At 45.9% G+C, this 10000-nt stretch overlaps 1 long non-coding RNA gene and 2 other non-coding genes across 3 annotated transcripts in view; 2 read left to right on the top strand and 1 right to left on the bottom strand.

Moving 5' to 3' along the window:
* The window catches only part of LOC126877655 (uncharacterized), a 38462-nt gene that overhangs the window by 10892 nt on the left and 17570 nt on the right, over nucleotides 1–10000 (bottom strand). The window contains exon 2 of the long non-coding RNA XR_007695223.1: nucleotides 6784–7778. This is a non-coding gene — a long non-coding RNA (uncharacterized LOC126877655). The remainder of the gene's footprint in view (nucleotides 1–6783; nucleotides 7779–10000) is intronic.
* Nucleotides 3490–5415, top strand: LOC126877657 (small subunit ribosomal RNA). Its single transcript, XR_007695225.1, has one exon. It is a non-coding gene; the product is annotated as a small subunit ribosomal RNA (ribosomal RNA).
* LOC126877662 (5.8S ribosomal RNA) lies at nucleotides 8802–8956 on the top strand. The gene has a single exon (XR_007695230.1). It is a non-coding gene; the product is annotated as a 5.8S ribosomal RNA (ribosomal RNA).

Genomic DNA, 10000 nt, shown 5'->3' with positions numbered 1-10000 from the left:
ATAACTCGTTAAAAAGTGTTATAACGTACGAATATTTTTCAAGAAATCGTTATAACTCGATAAAATACGTCGGGATTAAGCGTTTATATCGTCGGCAGACGGATATAAAAACGTTTGGACCGACACGACCGGTCGTTGGAACATAGAAAAATTCCGAGCCGGTACGTTGGGACTTAGAAAAATTCCGAGGGCGAAAAAGTTTTTTCGAGTTTATTCGTTAAAAAGCGTTACAAGGTATGAATTTTTTGCATAAATCGACGTAACTCGACGAAATACGTCGGGAGTAAATGGTTTATTTCCGTCCGAGAACGATTTTTAAAAAACGGACCTATGCGGCCGGTCGTTCGTACTTGGAAAATTTTCGGACCGAACACTCTTTTTCGATTAATTCGTTATCTCTCTCACAACAACAACGGTCTGAGATTGCTGCCCCTATCGTTATAACTCGATAAAATACGTCGGGATTAAGCGTTTATATCGTCGGCAGACGGATATAAAAACGTTTGGACCGACACGACCGGTCGTTGGAACATAGAAAAATTCCGAGCCGGTACGTTGGGACTTAGAAAAATTCCGAGGGCGAAAAAGTTTTTTCGAGTTTATTCGTTAAAAAGCGTTACAAGGTATGAATTTTTTTGCATAAATCGACGTAACTCGACGAAATACGTCGGGATTAATGGGTTTATTTCCGTCCGAGAACGATTTTTAAAAACGGACCTATGCGGGCCGGTCGTTCGTACTTAGAAAATTTCGGACCGAACACTCTTTTTCGATTAATTCGTTAAAAAGCGTTATAACGTACGAATATTTTTCAAGAAATCGTTATAACTCGATAAAATACGTCGGGATTAAGCGTTTATATCGTCGGCAGACGGATATAAAAACGTTTGGACCGACACGACCGGTCGTTGGAACATAGAAAAATTCCGAGCCGGTACGTTGGGACTTAGAAAAATTCCGAGGGGCGAAAAAGTTTTTTCGAGTTTATTCGTTAAAAAGCGTTACAAGGTATGAATTTTTTTGCATAAATCGACGTAACTCGACGAAATACGTCGGGATTAATGGTTTATTTCCGTCCGAGAACGATTTTTAAAAACGGACCTATGCGGCCGGTCGTTCGTACTTAGAAAATTTTCGGACCGAACACTCTTTTTCGATTAATTCGTTAAAAAGCGTTATAACGTACGAATATTTTTCAAGAAATCGTTATAACTCGATAAAATACGTCGGGATTAAGCGTTTATATCGTCGGCAGACGGATATAAAAACGTTTGGACCGACACGACCGGTCGTTGGAACATAGAAAAATTCCGAGCCGGTACGTTGGGACTTAGAAAAATTCCGAGGGCGAAAAAGTTTTTTCGAGTTTATTCGTTAAAAAGCGTTACAAGGTATGAATTTTTTTGCATAAATCGACGTAACTCGACGAAATACGTCGGGATTAATGGTTTATTTCCGTCCGAGAACGATTTTTAAAAACGGACCTATGCGGCCGGTCGTTCGTACTTAGAAAATTTTCGGACCGAACACTCTTTTTCGATTAATTCGTTAAAAAGCGTTATAACGTACGAATATTTTTCAAGAAATCGTTATAACTCGATAAAATACGTCGGATTAAGCGTTTATATCGTCGGCAGACGGATATAAAAACGTTTGGACCGACACGACCGGTCGTTGGAACATAGAAAAATTCCGAGCCGGTACGTTGGGACTTAGAAAAATTCCGAGGCGAAAAAGTTTTTTCGAGTTTATTCGTTAAAAAGCGTTACAAGGTATGAATTTTTTTGCATAAATCGACGTAACTCGACGAAATACGTCGGGATTAATGGTTTATTTCCGTCCGAGAACGATTTTAAAAACGGACCTATGCGGCCGGTCGTTCGTACTTAGAAAATTTTCGGACCGAACACTCTTTTTCGATTAATTCGTTAAAAAGCGTTATAACGTACGAATATTTTTCAAGAAATCGTTATAACTCGATAAAATACGTCGGGATTAAGCGTTTATATCGTCGGGCAGACGGATATAAAAACGTTTGGACCGACACGACCGGTCGTTGGAACATAGAAAAATTCCGAGCCGGTACGTTGGGACTTAGAAAAATTCCGAGGGCGAAAAAGGTTTTTTCGAGTTTATTCGTTAAAAAGCGTTACAAGGTATAAATTTTTTTACGGGAATCGTTCTATCTCTATTAAATACGTCGGGATTAAACATTTTTTATCGATTTTTTCAAAAAATTAGCGTTCGTCGAACTGACACGACTGGGATATTTTTCTAATTTTTTCGTTAATTAACGTTACAAGGTATATATTTTTTTGCATATTTCTACTTATTTTAACGTATTGTAATTGATTATAAACTTATTTTTTGTCCGTATTCGATAAAAGAGTATGTTTACTGATGCAATTTTTCGGTGAAAAAAAAAATTAATTTTTTGGTAAAAATGCATTTCTATTATGTTAATAAAACGTCTGGTAATGTATTTCGATGGTTGGATATTGGCTTTGTATAGTAGTGATCGAGCGTTCGCGAGACTAAGTTCCAGCGTCCCTTCCGAACGGTACGTTGCTACGGAGGTTTTGCACCGTAAGCGCGCGGCCGCTAGCCCGGCCGGCGCCGGCCTTCCGGCTGGCGCTTTCGTATCTATAAGAGAGACGTCGAGCCGGACGGTTCGGTCGGAACAGCGTTGAGCGCGTGGCTATTCTACGGCCTCGGTTGAGAATTCAGTCACCGCTCCTCGAGTCTTAGTGTATTTTACGCTATTTCTCGACTGTTCCTCCGTTCTCGTTCTGGTTTTTTCTCTACACTGCTGCGCCGCGGGTCGCTGTCCTGGACGTAATGACCAAATATCGTGGCAAGGTTCCCCTGAGTCGGGAAGCTGGTGACCTGTGTGTACGTATTCTAACAAAAATTGTTAGATGCGTGTGTGCTTGTACTAACTGAGCATCGATTCATTCAAAAGAGTATAACCGTCTGCTTTCTATAAAAACTTCTGCTTTCGCAGAAGTATCCGATGAGGCGGTAGGAGCGTACTATCTTTGCGTAGTATGTCTTCTGCCGAAAATGTTCTACCGATTGAAAGAATATTCTTACGGTATGTCCAGCGCGACGCACTGGGATACGCGCTTGTTCGTTCAGCGTGAGGTGCGTATACGTGCTTTACCGCTAAGATATTCTAATAAGTCTTTTTACACGAAGACAGCATTATGGAAATGTTCCTTTAGAAGTACGATTCTAAACATTTTATATAAGACTATGAGAAAGAGAGAGAGAGAAGAGAGGAGGTGGAGTTGAGAATTACAAAGTGGCTGCGAGCGGCGTTCGAAGATTATTACTGAACTATGGGTGTATCTCGAACGTCGCTAGGAGATATATTTTATAGATATATCTATCTTAAGAACGAAAAGTCTCGTCGTACGGTGCTTACGTCCCACCTACGACACGAAGAGAACTTAAACGAAATTTATAAGAATTGTTATACGAATAAGATCCCTGGTTGATCCTGCCAGTAGTCATATGCTTGTCTCAAAGATTAAGCCATGCATGTCTCAGTACATGCCGCATTAAGGTGAAACCGCGAATGGCTCATTAAATCAGTTATGGTTTCTTAGATCATACCTACATTTACTTGGATAACTGTGGTAATTCTAGAGCTAATACATGCAAACAGATTCCGACCAGAGATGGTAGGAATGCTTTTATTAGATCAAAACCAATCGGTGGCGGATGGCTCGTCTGTCCGTCCATCGTTTGTTTTGGTGACTCTGAATAACTTTGTGCTGATCGCATGGTCATCTAGCACCGGCGACGCATCTTTCAAATGTCTGCCTTATCAACTGTCGATGGTAGGTTCTGCGCCTACCATGGTTGTAACGGGTAACGGGGAATCAGGGTTCGATTCCGGAGAGGGAGCCTGAGAAACAGCTACCACATCCAAGGAAGGCAGCAGGCGCGCAAATTACCCACTCCCGGCACGGGGAGGTAGTGACGAAAAATAACGATACGGGACTCATCCGAGGCCCCGTAATCGGAATGAGTACACTTTAAATCCTTTAACGAGGACCAATTGGAGGGCAAGTCTGGTGCCAGCAGCCGCGGTAATTCCAGCTCCAATAGCGTATATTAAAGTTGTTGCGGTTTAAAAAGCTCGTAGTTGAATCTGTGTGTCACAGTGTCGGTTCACCGCTCGCGGTGTTTAACTGGCATTATGTGGTACGTCCCTATCGGTGGGCTTAGCTCCTCGCGGGCGGTCCAACTAATATCCCATCGCGGTGCTCTTCACTGAGTGTCGAGGTGGGCCGATACGTTTACTTTGAACAAATTAGAGTGCTTAAAAGCAGGCTACCTTCGCCTGAATACTGTGTGCATGGAATAATGGAATAGGACCTCGGTTCTATTTTGTTGGTTTTCGGAGCCCCGAGGTAATGATTAATAGGGACAGATGGGGGCATTCGTATTGCGACGTTAGAGGTGAAATTCTTGGATCGTCGCAAGACGGACAGAAGCGAAAGCATTTGCCAAAAATGTTTTCATTAATCAAGAACGAAAGTTAGAGGTTCGAAGGCGATCAGATACCGCCCTAGTTCTAACCATAAACGATGCCAGCCAGCGATCCGCCGAAGTTCCTCCGATGACTCGGCGGGCAGCTTCCGGGAAACCAAAGCTTTTGGGTTCCGGGGGAAGTATGGTTGCAAAGCTGAAACTTAAAGGAATTGACGGAAGGGCACCACCAGGAGTGGAGCCTGCGGCTTAATTTGACTCAACACGGGAAACCTCACCAGGCCCGGACACCGGAAGGATTGACAGATTGATAGCTCTTTCTTGATTCGGTGGGTGGTGGTGCATGGCCGTTCTTAGTTGGTGGAGCGATTTGTCTGGTTAATTCCGATAACGAACGAGACTCTAGCCTGCTAAATAGACGTAACTTATGGTATCTCGAAGGCCCCCGGCTTCGGTCGGTGGGTTTTTACTACCAACGTACAAACAAATCTTCTTAGAGGAACAGGCGGCTTCTAGCCGCACGAGATTGAGCAATAACAGGTCTGTGATGCCCTTAGATGTTCTGGGCCGCACGCGCGCTACACTGAAGGAATCAGCGTGTTTTCCCTGGCCGAAAGGCCCGGGTAACCCGCTGAACCTCCTTCGTGCTAGGGATTGGGGCTTGCAATTATTCCCCATGAACGAGGAATTCCCAGTAAGCGCGAGTCATAAGCTCGCGTTGATTACGTCCCTGCCCTTTGTACACACCGCCCGTCGCTACTACCGATTGAATGATTTAGTGAGGTCTTCGGACTGGTGCGCGGCCAATGTGATAAGCATTGCCGATGTTACCGGGAAGATGACCAAACTTGATCATTTAGAGGAAGTAAAAGTCGTAACAAGGTTTCCGTAGGTGAACCTGCGGAAGGATCATTAACGATACGATACCAAAAGAATTTGACTTGAACACATATAAAAACTATGAAATATATATCACAATGGTCGGTAAGGGAGCCGTACTCCTCCTGTATCGACGAAAGTATATACGACGTATTAACAAGCTATATACTTTAACAAACGAAAACGCCAGGAGCTTGGCAACCTCCGTTGGCACGAATAGAAATATTCTTAAGGAGGAGACGACCCTCCAGCTACGGAATTATACGAAGAGAAGGTGGCACTCTCTCTCGATCATCGGGATGAAGAGATATATATATACAAGTATAAAAACGAAATGCGAATGAAACTTATTCGAGGCGCCTGCGTGAGGTCGTAAACAGAAAGACCCGCCGTCTCCGAATAAAACATATAACATATAATATATATATATATGAAATTCTAATAAAAGGGAACTCTAGCTTCGAAAGAGCCAACAAAAGTTAAGGCTCGATATCAAACGAAAAAATTACGATGGAAACCAGGTGTAAAGAGAAATGCAGTCGTGGCGCCTGCGAGAGGCCGTACACAGAAAGACCCGCCGTCACGATCTCGTATTTCGTATTTGCATCGTGGAAACCGTACAAACGAAATATAAAAGTCCATGCAAACTAATAAGAAAATCTCTAAAGTGCCTCGTGTCGGAGTGATCATGCTCGCCTATTCTCTTCTATGTTTCGTGGTCTGTGTTGCGTTTGTTCTCCTCCTAGCAACGGGACATATCGAAGACTCCTCTTTGGGATCGAACGAAGCGTCTAGAACGAGTCGACGAGAGCGAAAGAACTTGTAGCGAGTCGCGCAGAGCGAAAGGATACCGATATACATCTTCGAAGGTTCTCTTCGAAGATCCATGGATACCTTCTGCGTCGACTTCTCTCGTCTCTTTCATCGAAACTCTCGTCGTTCTCGAAACGTGCTTCCTACCCAAAGGGCGTGTGCTCTTCGTATGTCGTTTCGTTCGAAATAACGAAACCACGTGTAACATACTCGTGGATCGGGTAACCTAGAACGAAGACGCATCGCGTGGATGTTGGCCCGCTATGCGACGATGACCGATGATGATGATGATGATGATGATGATGATATGATGATGATGTCGATGTCGACGACGACGACGATGAAGACGATGTGTAGCAACGATTCGTAACTAGTCTAGCCGAAGTTCGTTCAGAGGGGAACGCCGCCGGCTTCGAAGCCTCGATGTCGTGAGTCGGACACCCGTGCCGTCGCTAGAGTTTTTCAAACTCTGCTTCTGGATATTGGGACGAAAGACCGCTCGAGGACGACGACAGCCGTGCGTGCGTATCCCATCGAATTTTTTTTACACCACCTGAACGAGACTAAAGTTTCGTCTAGTTGATCGTCTACCGTCGCATAATGTATATTATATACCGTTCAGAGGGGACCGGCTGTCTATCCTCGTTGTCGTGAGTCGGACACCCGTGCCGTCGCTAGAGTTTTTCAAACTCTGCTTCTGGATATCGGGACGAAAGACCGCGCGAGGACGACGGATGCGAGTCCCATCGAATTTTTGACTTACACACTACCTGAACGAGACTTAAAGTTTCATATTATATACCGTTCAGAGGGGACCGGCTGTCTATCCTCGTTGTCGTGAGTCGGACACCCGTGCCGTCGCTAGAGTTTTTCAAACTCTGCTTCTGGATATCGGGACGAAAGACCGCGCGAGGACGACGGATGCGAGTCCCATCGAATTTTTGACTTACACACTACCTGAACGAGACTTAAAGTTTCATATAATATACCGTTCAGAGGGGACCGGCTGTCTTTCCTCGTTGTCGTGAGTCGGACACCCGTGCCGTCGCTAGAGTTTTTCAAACTCTGCTTCTGGATATCGGGACGAAAGACCGCGCGAGGACGACGGATGCGAGTCCCATCGAATTTTTTATTTACACACTACCTGAACGAGACTTAAAGTTTCATCCAGTTTGTCGTCTATCATCGCATATATAATATACCGTTCAGAGGGGACCGGCTGTCTATCCTCGTTGTCGTGAGTCGGACACCCGTGCCGTCGCTAGAGTTTTTCAAACTCTGCTTCTGGATATCGGGACGAAAGACCGCGCGAGGACGACGGATGCGAGTCCCATCGAATTTTTGACTTACACACTACCTGAACGAGACTTAAAGTTTCATATAATATACCGTTCAGAGGGGACCGGCTGTCTTTCCTCGTTGTCGTGAGTCGGACACCCGTGCCGTCGCTAGAGTTTTTCAAACTCTGCTTCTGGATATCGGGACGAAAGACCGCGCGAGGACGACGGATGCGAGTCCCATCGAATTTTTGATTTACACACTACCTGAACGAGACTTAAAGTTTCATCCAGTTTGTCGTCTATCATCTCATATATAATATACCGTTCAGAGGGGACCGGCTGTCTATCCTCGTTGTCGTGAGTCGGACACCCGTGCCGTCGCTAGAGTTTTTCAAACTCTGCTTCTGGATGTTGGGACGAAAGACCGCGCGAGGACGATGGATGCGTGTCCCATCGAATTTTTGATTTACAAGACACACACTACCTGAACGAGACTAAAGTTTCATCGAGTTTATCATCGCATAACCCGTTCGGAGGGGACCGGCTGTCTATCCTCGTTGTCGTGAGTCGGACACCCGTGCCGTCGCTAGAGTTTTTCAAACTCTGCTTCTGGATATCGGGACGAAAGACCGCGCGAGGACGATGGCTGCGAGTCCCATCGAATTTTTGTTTTTTTTTTTTTTTTTAAAGAAAAAACACCACCCGAACGGAGATGTGTTCTATCTTTCGTCGATTTTTCATGCTTTCAGTCGGTCGCGTGGTCGCCATCCGTTCGGAGGGGATCGCCGGCTTCGAAACCTCGATGTCGTGAGTCGGACACCCGTGCCGTCGCTAGAGTTTTTCAAACTCTGCTTCTGGATATTGGGACGAAAGACCGCTCGAGGCGGACGGCCGCGCGAATCCCATCGAATCTTTACTATCACCCGAACGATGGAGAGATGCACGCGCGCTGTTTCTTGAATAATTGGACGAGAGAGTAGAATCAAACACATATATAACATGGGCTAGCCACCGTGCTTACTCGTTCGCGAGATCGTGTGCTGTACAGAGGATTCAGAATCGGGTGTATATATCCCCGTCGTTTCCTGACGAACGGAGCTTCGATCTCGATGGTTGTTATATATCATAATGTACTTTACGCCCGGCCGGCGAACGCGCGTATCTTCGCGCGTTCGTCGTTTTCTTTTTTTTTCGAACGTTTTTGTGTCGTCAATCCTATGGCGACTTCTGCGCGTTCGATTCCCGTTGGTCGAACGTGACGGAACTCGGCTTCGCTAGAACCGAGAAGAGTACATTTGAGTATTGAACTGTTGTAAATTTATAAAAGATTACCCTGAACGGTGGATCACTTGGCTCGTGGGTCGATGAAGAACGCAGCTAATTGCGCGTCAACGTGTGAACTGCAGGACACATGAACATCGACATTTCGAACGCACATTGCGGTCCACGGATACAATTCCTGGACCACGCCTGGCTGAGGGTTGCTCACGTAAACCTAAGACTGCTTGCGTTGCGTATCGTTACTCTCCGTATCTGTCTCTCTCTGTCCCTTCTTGCCTTAACAACCCGCCGTCGTTCTTCTTTATATAAGAGAACGTTTCAGAGTCGGACGAAGGTACAAGAACGAGGATACGAATAAGAGCGGACGGAGAGAACATACGCGACGTACGAGCGATTGTTGGACGCTCGTCGGCGTTCGTCGCGGTCGTGCAGAGACCGTGCAAGTCGTACGCATGCTCGATATATAATCTATCGTGTTCACGGGAGACTACGAAACTCTACCTCTGTCTCTCTCTGTCCCTTCTTGCCTTGACAACCCGCCGTCGTTCTTCTTAAAAATTATAAGAGAACGTTTCAGAGTCGGACGAAGGTATACGAAGGGATACGAATAAGAGCGGAGAGAACCGGTCACGGACCTGCGTGAGTGCTCGCGGCGTCGTGAGTCGTCCTTACGAGGGCGACCGCCCGCTTATGCACCGCTTCGTGTATCGGTTATCGAACGTATATACTCGTAGTGTTCTCCTCGTGACCGATTTTTTTTTCATATCAGGCGATATATGCTACGTTTGCCGGTGTTCGACGCACGAAGGTCCGCGCCCCCGACGTCGTCTTAAAAGAATATTATATTTGGCGAGACTGAGAGAGAAAGCAAATATGGGAACTCGGTCGAGAGAGGAGAGAAGAGAGAACCAAAAAAAAAACCTAAACTCGATGGCGTGCGAAACTTTGCCATAATCTACCGTCTTTTCTTAAGACTCTCGTACAGCCCCAGGGATCGAATGCCCACTCCGTCTCTTCGCGAAAGCGACTGACAACAACGAGGACCGTCGCATCGATGGGTCGTCGTTGCGTTTTACACGCTCTGTGCTTTTTTACAAGCCCCGAAAGTATCAGCCGTAGATCCGGGAACGCACACGCGAGATTTCTTCGAGCGCTCTGACGACTTAGGGAGGTATGATCCCCAGCGTCGCGCGGAGATCGGAGAGTACACGTACTCGTATCGGGACGAATTTTCCCCGTCGTCGTGT

Source organism: Bombus huntii, unplaced genomic scaffold (genome assembly GCF_024542735.1).
Source record: "Bombus huntii isolate Logan2020A unplaced genomic scaffold, iyBomHunt1.1 ctg00000205.1, whole genome shotgun sequence".
Classification (NCBI taxonomy): Eukaryota; Metazoa; Arthropoda; class Insecta; order Hymenoptera; family Apidae; genus Bombus; species Bombus huntii.
This window is presented reverse-complemented; position numbering and strand designations above follow the sequence as displayed.